At 25.2% G+C, this 12,179-nt stretch overlaps 1 protein-coding gene across 6 annotated transcripts in view; it reads right to left on the bottom strand.

Moving 5' to 3' along the window:
* The window catches only part of sgg (shaggy), a 96,564-nt gene that overhangs the window by 28,880 nt on the left and 55,505 nt on the right, over window positions 1–12,179 (bottom strand). The window contains exon 1 of one of the 6 annotated variants that reach the window (XM_065507918.1): window positions 594–850. The exons of 2 other annotated variants lie outside the window; for them this stretch is intronic. The gene's annotated coding sequence lies outside the window, so the exon portion shown is untranslated. Of the gene's footprint in view, window positions 1–584; window positions 851–12,179 lie in introns of those variants that run through there. 3 more of the 6 variants (XM_065507914.1, XM_065507913.1, XM_065507915.1) reach the window with 3 other exon arrangements.

Raw genomic sequence — 12,179 nt, 5'->3', positions numbered from 1 at the left:
TTTTTGACGTTTTGTTTTATAAAAATTTTTCTAAATTCAATTTTTTTTTTTAATATATTTATTTGTATATTTGGCGTTTTTTATAAAAAATTTTTGAGCGTTTAAAAATTTACAAAATTCTGAATTTTTTTTTTCAATATTTTTCAATTTTTTAATAAAAAAAATGTTTTGTTTAAAAAATTCTGCAGATTTTTTTATTATTTATTATGTATTTTTAATCATTATTAAATTATTTTTTAAAATCATTTTGTTTTTATCATTATTTATTTTATATATTTTTTTATTTTCTTATTTATAAATTTATTTTGTGTTTATTATAAATTCTTATAAAATTTCTTCCATTTTTTTATGAGATTTTTTTGTTAATAAATTCTTTTTCTGTTGCTTAATAGAATTTCTATATTTAGTTTTTTGCCTTCTTTTTTATACTATGGAATATTTTCTTAATGTTTTTTTCTTGATATGTGTTTATATGTTAGAAACAAAAATTCTCTTTTTTTGGTGTTTCATATATAAATTAAATTTTTTTTGAACAAAAATTCTCCATTTTACAAAGAAATTTACAATAAATTTATTTTTTAAACCTTTTTTACATTAAATTTCTCACGGTGTAATTCACTAGAATTGTAACCAACACTTTTTCTTTTTACAATAATCAATATTAGTTATTTTATTAAGTTTTATTTATATTAAATAACACGTTATTTTTTGTTTAGTAAACATTAAAGATTTCTTTTAAAAATTTCAATAATTTCTGGATTATTTTATTTATATATATATTTTTTTTTGTGTTAAATTTCAAAACAACATGTTGACTCTCATAAGTGCACAAATGTACTGAAATTGTTGAAAAAAATAACAAAAAAACATCACATAGACATTGTTTTTGTTTTGCTTCACTGTTTCTCGGCTTCTCTACAATATTTTTCAAGTGTATGGGTGAGTAAATATTTTACGCTAAAATGGACAAGTAGTGTAGAAGTGTATGTGTACTAGAGAAAAACACCAGCAACAACTACAAAAATAAATTAAATAAAATGCGTTCTTTTTTAGTATTTTAATATTATTTTGTTGTTACACTAATACATTTATCCCTAATAAACATACATATCAAACACACAGAGCCCGACAAATAAAAAAAAGGAATGAATTGCTATCAGTTGAATAAATACAAATGAAGAGAGTAGTATATTAACCAAGAGATGCCACACTTGGAAAACAATAATACAACCATGTGTATAAAAGAATGTGAACAAAGGCCGTCATTACTGTAACTAACGGTATTAAACTAAAACAGAGTTGTAATTAAAAGAAAATGGTGTCTACTTGAATTATGAATGCCATATTTAAGATTTAAAACCGGAAATAGTTAAAAACTATATAAAAAGCAACGAAATGTAAAGAAATTTGTAAATTGTATGTGAATACACAAAATTTGCTTTATTTTAGAGCAGCATTTCCCCGGTTAGCAATATGGCATCATCTTTCCTTTGTTTTCTTTAATCATTTACACCAGGGGTGCCCACAAGTTCCTTATGGAAGAGTAAACACCAATACATTTAAAGAAAAGCTACTTTTTATTCAATATTTGTTGTTGCTAAAACCAATTCATACAAAGAAAAAAGAAAAAAAAACTCACTTTCAACACACACATTTTTAAAATATCATACGATAAACAAAAACAAAATCTACATGGATGATCGCAGTCGCCAATGTTTACCAGCAAAGCATACGAAAGTGTTGTTGCTTTCAACATGCGTGTATTCAGTGAAGAACGACAAAAAAATAATAAAACAAAGTTGTTTGTGTATTTTGTATTGCTAGTGCTAAGTGCTCTAGTGAGTATACAAAACACACATCCTATAGCTAAGAGCAATTACAAAAACAAAAGAGTACCAAGAGTATAGGGCTTGGGCATGACTGATTTACACACACACGTGTTGATGATGAGTGCTGCTCCTACACTCAGCTGTGTCTGTCCATATGTAAGTGCGTTAGTATTGAAATCAGAACACCCTAACACACACTCAAAATAGTAATATTTCTCCCAAAAAAAGAAACCCATACAAATCCATTTATACCCCACGAGATAACGGTGAACCAACATGTTTGATAAATTTTCTTTCATAAAGAATTCTTCTTCTTTCAATTTTTCCCCAAAATGAGAGAGCATCAAAAAATTTCTTTTGTTTTTCAGGAAAATATGACGCCATGCAAGAAAAGCGAAAGTTTTTCCACATAAAATGCTTAGAATAAAATAATTATTTAATATTTATATTAATTATTAAACAATAAATGGCAAATATTATAGGACAAAAAGAGAGAGTGATAGCTGGTGTCAACTAAAGAGATCGGCATTTCAAACAAGTGATAATTGTAAACAAATTGTGTTAGAGTAGCATTATTGGGGGGGGGGGGATGATCTCGTCTCTCCTAAGCGAGCATAATGATCGAAAATATCGTTTTGGGAAAAATTAACACATTTTTTTAAATGAAAAATTAGTATAGCATAGAGAATGCCTGGCTACAGGGGGGCGGCCTATGAAGTCTAAGGAAAAGAGGCAGTGGAAGGTAAAGTAGAAAAAGTGGTTGTGTGTTTTATTTGTTATAAACATTCAACTAATTCACAATTTGCAGTGTTTAATTTAGCACATTTTTTGTGCATATTAATTAAATTTGGAAAATTTCCAGGTTTTTTTTTCAAGAAAATGACAAATGAAGTTGCCACATTAGAAACAGCATAGAAATGCCAAAATAAAAACAATTCGGAATTGAAATTTAACAAAAAACTAGGAAAGTTTTCTAGATTTTTTAAAATTTCTTAATAAATTTGTTAATAATTTCAAAGTTTTTACTTTTTCTTGTATATTTCGTAAATTAAAGTAATTGCGTTTCAATTATTTATTTCCAGCCATCCTTTTTTTGAAAATTATGTCATTTACTGTTTGGCCCCATAAAAATAAAACCAAACTGGGCACGGCCAGTTATCATCATCATCATGACAAGGACAATGTTAATATGACTCTGGGGATGTGTAAATAACAAACCATAACCATTGAAATTCTACATATAAACAATAAACATTATTAAATATTTACTTTCGTATTAAACAAAATAACGTAATACTTTTAAATTTCTATATTTAACAATTCAGTTTTTTTAAATCAATAACTTGTTACGTTATTTGTATTTTCCTTGCAATACAAATATTGCTGTAATAAAAATACTACTATGAAAAATAAAGAAAGAAAAAAACTTTAAACGAATTTTCCCTCATAATGTAATGAAACTCTATTATAGCAATATTCTCATGCATACATATGATCTCATTGATTTTTCTAATAAAAACACTTAGTTATAATGGAAATTTCTCTACTCTTTATAAGTAAATATTAGAAGAAGTGGTAGGGAAAAGCACATTCCTATTAGCACAAGTCCTTTTTTACAGCAATTTGTTGCTTGCTTGGGGTTTATTATAGCGGGCACTGCAGCACTTAGCTTAGGGTGGTCCTTACATTTTGTGAATGTGAGTGAGTGTGCCGAGTTGTTGGTAATTTAATTTTCATTCTGCATATTTGCATATAAACATTTATTTAACTTTTTTCTTCTTATTATTATTATATTTCCTTTGTTCTCTGACATATTGTTTTAGTATTTGTGCTATTTTTTAATATAAAAATAGACAAAGGCGTCATATGAATAAATATTAAATGATTTCCTGGTCCTTCTACACAGTAAACTTAAGAAAACAAAGCAAATCCTTATGGAATTTAAAAAAGAAATATTAAAACAAAATATTGAGTTAATGAAATGTAATTGTTTCTTATATGTTATCAAGTACTGCACCTTTTGGATGACAGGGATTTTAAGGCATAAAAATTAACAAAAGATTTTGAGGTTAGAAACCTATTTTGCTTTATATCCTTTAAAAAACCCAATTAATTTTGTTAGTTGTTTCTACTAATAGCATTTTAATGAAATTGGGTTATAAAATATACTTTATGGAAGCTCATTTACAAAAAATGATTTTGAGGTTATGAACTTAATTTTTATTATAACTGCTATAAAGCACAACTTATTTTGTTCATATTTGTTGTAAATGATCTAAGAACTAAAACGAATACATGGCTTGAAAAAATGTAGCTCAAAAAGCTAGTTTGAAAAAAAAAAATATTTAGAGGTTAGGAAAATTTTTTGCTCTATAACTTTTAAAAAACCCAGAGATTTTGTTAGTTGTTTCTACTAATAGCATTTTAATGAAAAACCAATAATTTGGTTATAAAATAAACTTTATGGAAGCTCATTTACAAAAAATGATTTAGAGGTTAGGAATTTAATTTTTACTATAACTTCTATAAAACACAACTAATTTTATTCATATTTGTTGTAAATGATCTAAGAACTAAAACGAATACTTGGCTTGTAAAATATAGCCTAAAAACATAGTTTGAAAAAACTCATTTTGAGGTTAGAAACTTATTTTTCTCTATAACTTTTAATAAACTAAACCGATTTGTTCAATTTAAATTTTGAATATTTTTTCTGAAGAAGAGTGAACACTTTTGTTGCGAAATTAATATTAGACTATCTAATTTGAAAAAAATAATTTTTCTCTATAACTTTTATAAAACTAAACCGATTTGTTCAATTTAAATTCTGAATGTTTTTCTGAAGAAAAGTAAACACTTGGGTTGCGAAACAAACCTTAGACACAGCTAGATTTAAAAAATTTGAGGTTATGAACTTATTTTTCTCTATAACTTTTATTAGACCCAAGCGATTTTGTTAGTTTTTTCTGTAAATAGTATATTAATTAAAAACGAATACTTGGGATGTAAAATAAACTTTAGTAAAGCTCGTTTTAAAAATAATAATTTTGAGGTTATGAACCTATATTTTTTATAACATATACAAAGCTCAACCGATTTGGTTAATTTGTGGTCAATGTTCAACGAATTGAAAGGTATCAAGTTGTAAAGGAAACCCAATAAATTTGCTTAATTTTTATTGTAAATTATCTTTAAATAAAAACGCAAATTTTGTTAAAAAAAAAACTAAATCTTCTGCAATTTATATATTGTTTTTAAGTTATTTTAATTTCTTTTGATTAAGTGCTCTTGAAAATACCTTTTAACTAATTTTAATCAGCAGGCAGGCTACTCTATAAATACAAATAATTTTATTTCAGCTTTAGTTCGATTTTACTTAAATTGAAAATAGTTTTCAATCCTTAAAATATCTTACATATCATGAAAAGTGACTTATAGTTACTTCTTACAATTAGGCTACTTTGTAAATACGAGGTTTAAGTTTTTCAATAACTTAGTTTCAAATACATACTAAACATCAAAATTATTAAAACAATTCTTAGGAATTGTCTTAAATGTGTTTAGGTGGATTATAGTGTAAATTAAATCCCCAAAGTGCCTTTCAATTACACTCTACAATTAGGCTAATTACAACTCTAAAGCACCCTACTTTATTAAAACAAATCCGTTCTTTTTTTTAAAACATAACTTCTCTTTTATTTACTCCCTTTTTTAACTGATACTTAATAAATCAGTTTATAACACTAACTAAAGCTTAAAATTAAGCAAACTGCTGAAAAAGTCTTATAAATTGTCTTAAATTTCCTTTAAAACTAAAAAATATACACAACATTGTCATCATATTCATAAGTATTAAATTATTGTTTTATTTACACTTGGCTTGTTCTTGGCTAAATTCTATTTGTTATTGATGTTGTTGTTGCCATTTTTGTCTATTATTAAAGGAGACGTCAAAGTCTTATGACACTGTTATTGTTGTTGGCTGTTCTTCTTGTTACAGTGTGTTTGCATGTGCATTTTAACCACCTTTTAAAATAATAATGTTGTTGTAGTTGTTGTGGTGGGTATTTTTGTCATCTTCATTATTTTAATAATTCTCCTACACCTTGTTCTCACTACAACATATTTTGTTTTGTTTATGGTGGGGGGTGTGGTGGGGAGGTGAGATGAGTTAAGAAGAAGAATCATAGAGAACTCTGCTTGTTATTAATATAGTAAAACAGTATGTCAACAATAAGAACAAAAACAACAGCGCAATGTAATGGTGGGTATGTAAAAAAAGAAAGAAAATGGTTGGTGTATGTAGTTGTTGTTACTGTCATTATGAAATTTACATACATTGCAACTAGTTGTTGTGACAGTGTGGCCGACTAGCAGTCAAGTCATTCATTCATTCAGTTAGTCAGTCATGTGTATATAACACCTCTAATTTGTTGTTATTTTAGCTATTGTGTTTTTATTTCTAGTCTTATCCTTTGTTCTGGTATTTTGTATATCTTTTTTTTTTAAATATTTTTTTTTTGTTTATTTTGTTTAATTTACTATTTGTCAAATGTGGCGCCACTTACACACATGCATCATGTACAACAAATAATTGTTAAGAATATTTTGTATATGCAAAATATATACATATTTTAAAGGGAAGTATAACCTTTTAAAATATAGTTTTATTATGTAAATTTTCCTTCCTTATTTAACACCGTTATCTTTTAGTTGAGGTTAAATTTTTTTTTTATTTCTCTTTAAACTCAGCTGATTTATTTGAATTGAAATCTTATTTTCAAGTGGAAATTTTAAGTATATTGTACATCACATTTATATACATATTTATTTAAATAACAAAAGAAAAAAATAAGATAAGCTGTGATTTTTTGCTGTTAATTTATATGTTGTTGTTGTTTTTTTTTTTTCACTGATATGCACATGTGTGAAATAGTTGAAAGCAGTGTGAAACGTTTTAAAGTAGTGTAAAACGGTTTAAAGTGGTGTGAAAATGCTAATAAATTAAAGGCATATAATTTTGGAGTGACTTTAAAGGTCTTTAAATATTTAAATATAATTATTTGTTTGTTTCAATTGCAAACAACAAAGGAATGGAATTTTTTTTGAAGAAATAAATTGACACTTCAAAAAATATAAAAATTTTAGGAAGTTAACATTAAAAAAACTTTCCATCGAAATTATTCACATGAAATATGTTCCATTTTCCTATTTTTCGTTCATCAGTTTTGTTCACGTGAAAAAATTCGCCATGTTGTGAAACTTTTAAATGGAATTTTGTAAACAATTAGCAGCTGTTACGATCTAAATCAACTATTGTGAATGAAAAGTTCATGGGAATATCACGATAGCTATTTTTTCTTCGAGGGAAATGGATATTTTATGGGAACAGAAATTTCACATGATATTAACCTGATAAATCTTTTTTGGGCTATTATTTTTGGTTCTCACAGTTCTATTAGTAAATTTTTGTGATTGAAATATAGTCTTGCACCACAATAGGCGACTATTGAACTGAAAATCGCCAATTTATATATTGTTAGTTGTTAAAAATCTGAGGCCGAATTACCGCATATCGTATCTCAAATTTTGTCATTTGAGATTACGGCATTCGGTATAGAGCATGAAATGTAGTACTTTTTGTTATAATTACGATATCGACATTATTTTTCGATACGATCACGAGTGCGGTAATTCGGCCCTTGTATTTTTCTAACAAGAAGAATACAGCAACAACAAAAATAAGTATCGTCAGATTTTGACGTCTCCTTTAACAAAGACAATAATAGCAACAACATCCATTCATCATAACAATAGCAGCAGCAACAACAACATCAATAACAAACAGTAATGTAGCCGAACAGGACAATTGTAAACAAAACAATAATTTAAAACATATATCATAATAATGATGGGTGTATTTTTATTTTAAATCAAATTTAAGACAATTTATTAAGTTTTTTTTTACAATATATGCATAATTTAAAGCTTTAATTAATATTAAGTATCCGTTGAAAAATGAGAGTAAATAAAAGAGAATTTACTTGGAGAAAACAAAACAGCAGAGTTGTATTTATAAAGTAGTCAGAAGGGTTAGAGTTGTATTTATAAAGCAATTTAATGCTCAAATGGTAGCTAAATGTTATGTAAAGAATTTTTTAATAAAAAAAAACATTAAAAATAACATAAAGTTAAGAAGAGCGTATGATAATGTTATAATTTGATTGTTTTAAAGCAAATTTAACAAAATTTATAAAAATGTCTTTATTTTTGTACGGAATTTGAATTCAATTCAAATGATTTCTGTTTGTTTCTTATATTTCCAAATATAAATTTATTTTTAGCCAGGTAATTAAAGAAACGTGTACCCCAGAAACAAACCAAAGATAATTTGTTTTTAATAACTTGACAACAATACAAATTATCAAATTCATTATTATCAAAATAAATGCATTATCATTTAAAAACCAAAAAACAAATAGATTAAATTATTATCTAAATAGACAAAACAAATGCATTTAAAACCAAGTGATTGACTACATTTTCAAACACTTTTTAACGGCAAACCTTCCCTATGTTTGCCTCTCTTTTTTGCTTTTATAACCCACGCTCTAAAACACTTAGGCGTCCTTATCCTTTATATATGTATTTCCTATCGATTTTAATATTAAAAATAAATATTTTTAATGCAACAAAGGTAGGGTTTCATTTCAATAAAAACAAAACAAACAATTGACACTCCTTTTCAGGACAAACAATAAGAAAAACCCTGAAAAGCATTTACCAAACAAAACAATTAAAAAAATATATATTAAAATGTCTCTTATCATGATTTATTACGAATTTTCTTAAAACTTTTACTTTCAAAATGTTATTTTTTTTGCAAAAAAAAAAAAAACGTAAATCGCCAACATTATTCAATATTTATAGTATAAAAACGTATGCCAAAAAAAATTCTATTGAGGCTATGTTTTTTTTTCTCAAAATTGTATTTTTAGATTTGTTGAAAATCAAAAACAAGTGAGTAAAATTTAATTTAAATATTTTTGCAAAAGATGCAAAGAAGACAAAAACAGTGAGGAAAAAAATTTCTAGACAATTTTACATTAAAACGCACAAACAAATTAATAAATGACAAACATTGCAATGAAAAATAAAGCTGCTTCTGCGAATTTGGTTTTATTGTTACAATTGTAACATAATTAATAATAAACATTCAAAAGCTTATAGTTGACATCACTGCCCTTTACCGTTGCATTAAAAGCAAATGGCGGATAGTGCTGCCACCCGCCTTTAATTATTTTTTAGCTCCAAGAAGTGGTAAAATTGTCACTTATTGAGGGCAATGGCAAAATTGTAAAAAAATTGAGGCAGTTGTCACTCAGACATCAGTTTTGAGGTCCATAATTAAAAAATAGTGATACAAATATTACAATTTAAAGATAAACTTTAAAAATTTCTCATACATAAAACCAAATTATTGAAATATGTCATGAGACAAGTGTCACTTTGTAATTACAAAATAAAAAATTAAATATTCATGTCAAATGATGATATTTTTAAAACAATTTTCTTTACAATTTCTTTAGTTTTTGTCATATACTGTAAAAATATTGTGTGGTGGGAAAGGTGTGGTGCGATGTTTCAATGTAGTTTTCAGTTTTTGTGTAAAAAACAAAAAAAAAAGTAAAACAAATTTATAGACAGACGCACTAATATCAAGTGGCGTTTGCAATTGACCTAGACCCAGTAAGATATTTATTTTGTTTTATTTAACAAAAAAAAAGTATAAACAATTCAAAAGATTTTGTAATAAAATTACGAGAAAATAAAAATAAATAATGTAAATAACATAAATAAATATTATATTTACAAAAAAAAAAAATCAATGAACATTTTTAAAAAACAAAAATTAAAACAATTGAAATTTCAAAGTTTTAGCAAAAAGTTTGTTTTCAATTATATTTTTATTTAAGCGAGTTAACTTGACAACACTTTTATTTTTTAACGCAAAAAAAATCTAATAATTTCAAAATTATTTTATAATTATCTGTCATATTTAGCCAAATTTATCTTATCATTTGTATAGACAATCTTATCTATAAGTTAAAGCATAAAATGCGACAATTAACATGAAATATAGTAATAAATTTTAATTATTATTATTTTTATTGTATAAGGCGGGGAGATTTACTAATGAATAGAACATGAACAAAACAAATAGTTTAATAAAAGTGTAATCAAATAAGGCATAATAATAAATATATTAAATCTTTCTATGCATACATGGATTTTTTAAGTTAATAACATAATATTAAAACCTGACACTCGGAAAAATTAATAATTCTGAATTTAAAAGACCTAAAATGGCAAGTTTCTTTCATTTATCGGTAATTTTTCGCTTCCCTTCATTAATTTGTTATTTGTGAAGGAAAAGCAATGTGGCATCACTGCAAAACAGCCATTTGCTTTAAAAAACTGGGTTGGAAAATTCAGTACTATTTCATAGTAAAACGATGTGGCATCTCTGCTAAGCTGCCATTGGCTTAAAAAACAGGGTTGGAAAATTCAGTAGTAAAGCTGTGATGCCAAATTAGCTTTAATTATGCTTTACGAAAGTAATTAAAGTTAAAATATTTTGTAATTTATATCAAAGTAATAGAAATTAGACCTACATTTCTTAAATGCGTATAATATAAAGATAAAATAAAGATTTATAAATAATTTTAATATTTATTTGAAATTATAAAGACTTTTGTAACAAAATTTAGTGTAATAATAGAAAAGCGATTTTTTTAACACATATTAAACTTAATTTTATACGTTTTAAAAAAACAATATGTCAAGCAATTAAATGTTGTCTTTTATTTAAATAACGTAACATCCTCTTTCCACATTTGTTTTTATTTTTAGCATTTCCCTGGTACGTTTATTACACAATTAGTTAATAATAGTTTTAATTAAATATTTATTAAAATAAATACACTTATTATTCTCAGATAAAGTCACTAATATAATAAAAAACTTGACAAATAGCTTACACGTGTACAGTATTTGTAATAAAACTGAAAACTTATCAGCCGTCATCATTAATTTATTTGCTTTTTTTTGTAGTTTTATTACAAAGAAAACAGTAGGCCCTGGAAAACTATAACATTTTTATTTTTATACAGAAAAAGATTTGCATAAAAAATTAAGTTTTATTTAAAAATGTCTACCTGTTTTATATCCCAATTTGTTTACTTTGTAATTGTAATTGTTTTTAAGGTAGAATTTTTAATTACAAATTATTACACCCTCATTCTCGTTTAGTAATAAGAGAAATATGTTTAATTATCAAAATAATTAACAATTTGAAAACCTCAACACGAATAAAAATTAATTTTATCAAGAATTTAATAGATTGTGAATAATTTATGAATTAAAAATAAATAATTACCAAGATAAAAAGAAATTAATTGCGTTTAAATAAGGAATAAATCAATATTTTTATTAATAAAATAAAATTCAATGGATTTTTAACAATTAATTCAATATTTTATAGACTTCCTAAGACAAAAATTACATATAAATTAATGAAATGTTCCACCCCAGTAATAACAAATGACATTATAATGACAATAACAAAATTGCAAAAAAAAAATTATTTTTATTTTTAAAATTAAAAAACAATCTTTAATTTTCAATTTTTAAAAGTTTTGCTGGGTTAATTTTTTTAATTTACACCTTTAAATTAATTAAATAGTTCTTGTTTGAATACTTAAATAAACTTAAAACTTTAAACATCAATGCCACTAGACTCTAATTCATTAAAAAAAACAATATAAAAATAGATCAATTAAAGTTCAATTGTAAACAAAACTAAAGCACACTTTTGGATGATGCAATTTTTTGTGTTTATTAGCACTACTAACAAATACAACAACAACAAAAGCAATAAAAACCCCAAAAATCAAAACAAAACAATAGAAATAAAATGGAGTACAAATGCACGAATGATAAAACTATAAAAATATCTCTCGCTCCCCAAACATCCACACACACTCATTTAAACATAAACATGAGAGCTAATGTAATGCAGAAACATAGAGAGAGAGTGATGAAAAAGCGAGTAGGTATTTTAAAGAATATTGGAGCAGTGGTAGCGGTTTTAAATAAGATTTTTGTTCAATATTCATTTAAATGTTTAACAAATTATTATTAGTCATGTGTGTTTATTTAGTTGTTGTATTTTCGTTTAGATTTAAATATAGAATGTGGTTTATTTTCACAAAACAAAAAAAATATATATGTAGGTTCATGGGGGAATTTATTAATCACATGTGGGAGAAGATGGGCAAGAAGAAGCAA

The sequence above is a fragment of the Calliphora vicina genome, chromosome 4, assembly GCF_958450345.1.
Source record: "Calliphora vicina chromosome 4, idCalVici1.1, whole genome shotgun sequence".
Classification (NCBI taxonomy): Eukaryota; Metazoa; Arthropoda; class Insecta; order Diptera; family Calliphoridae; genus Calliphora; species Calliphora vicina.
Note: the sequence above shows the minus strand (reverse complement) of the source record. Positions and strands in the feature narration are given on the sequence as shown.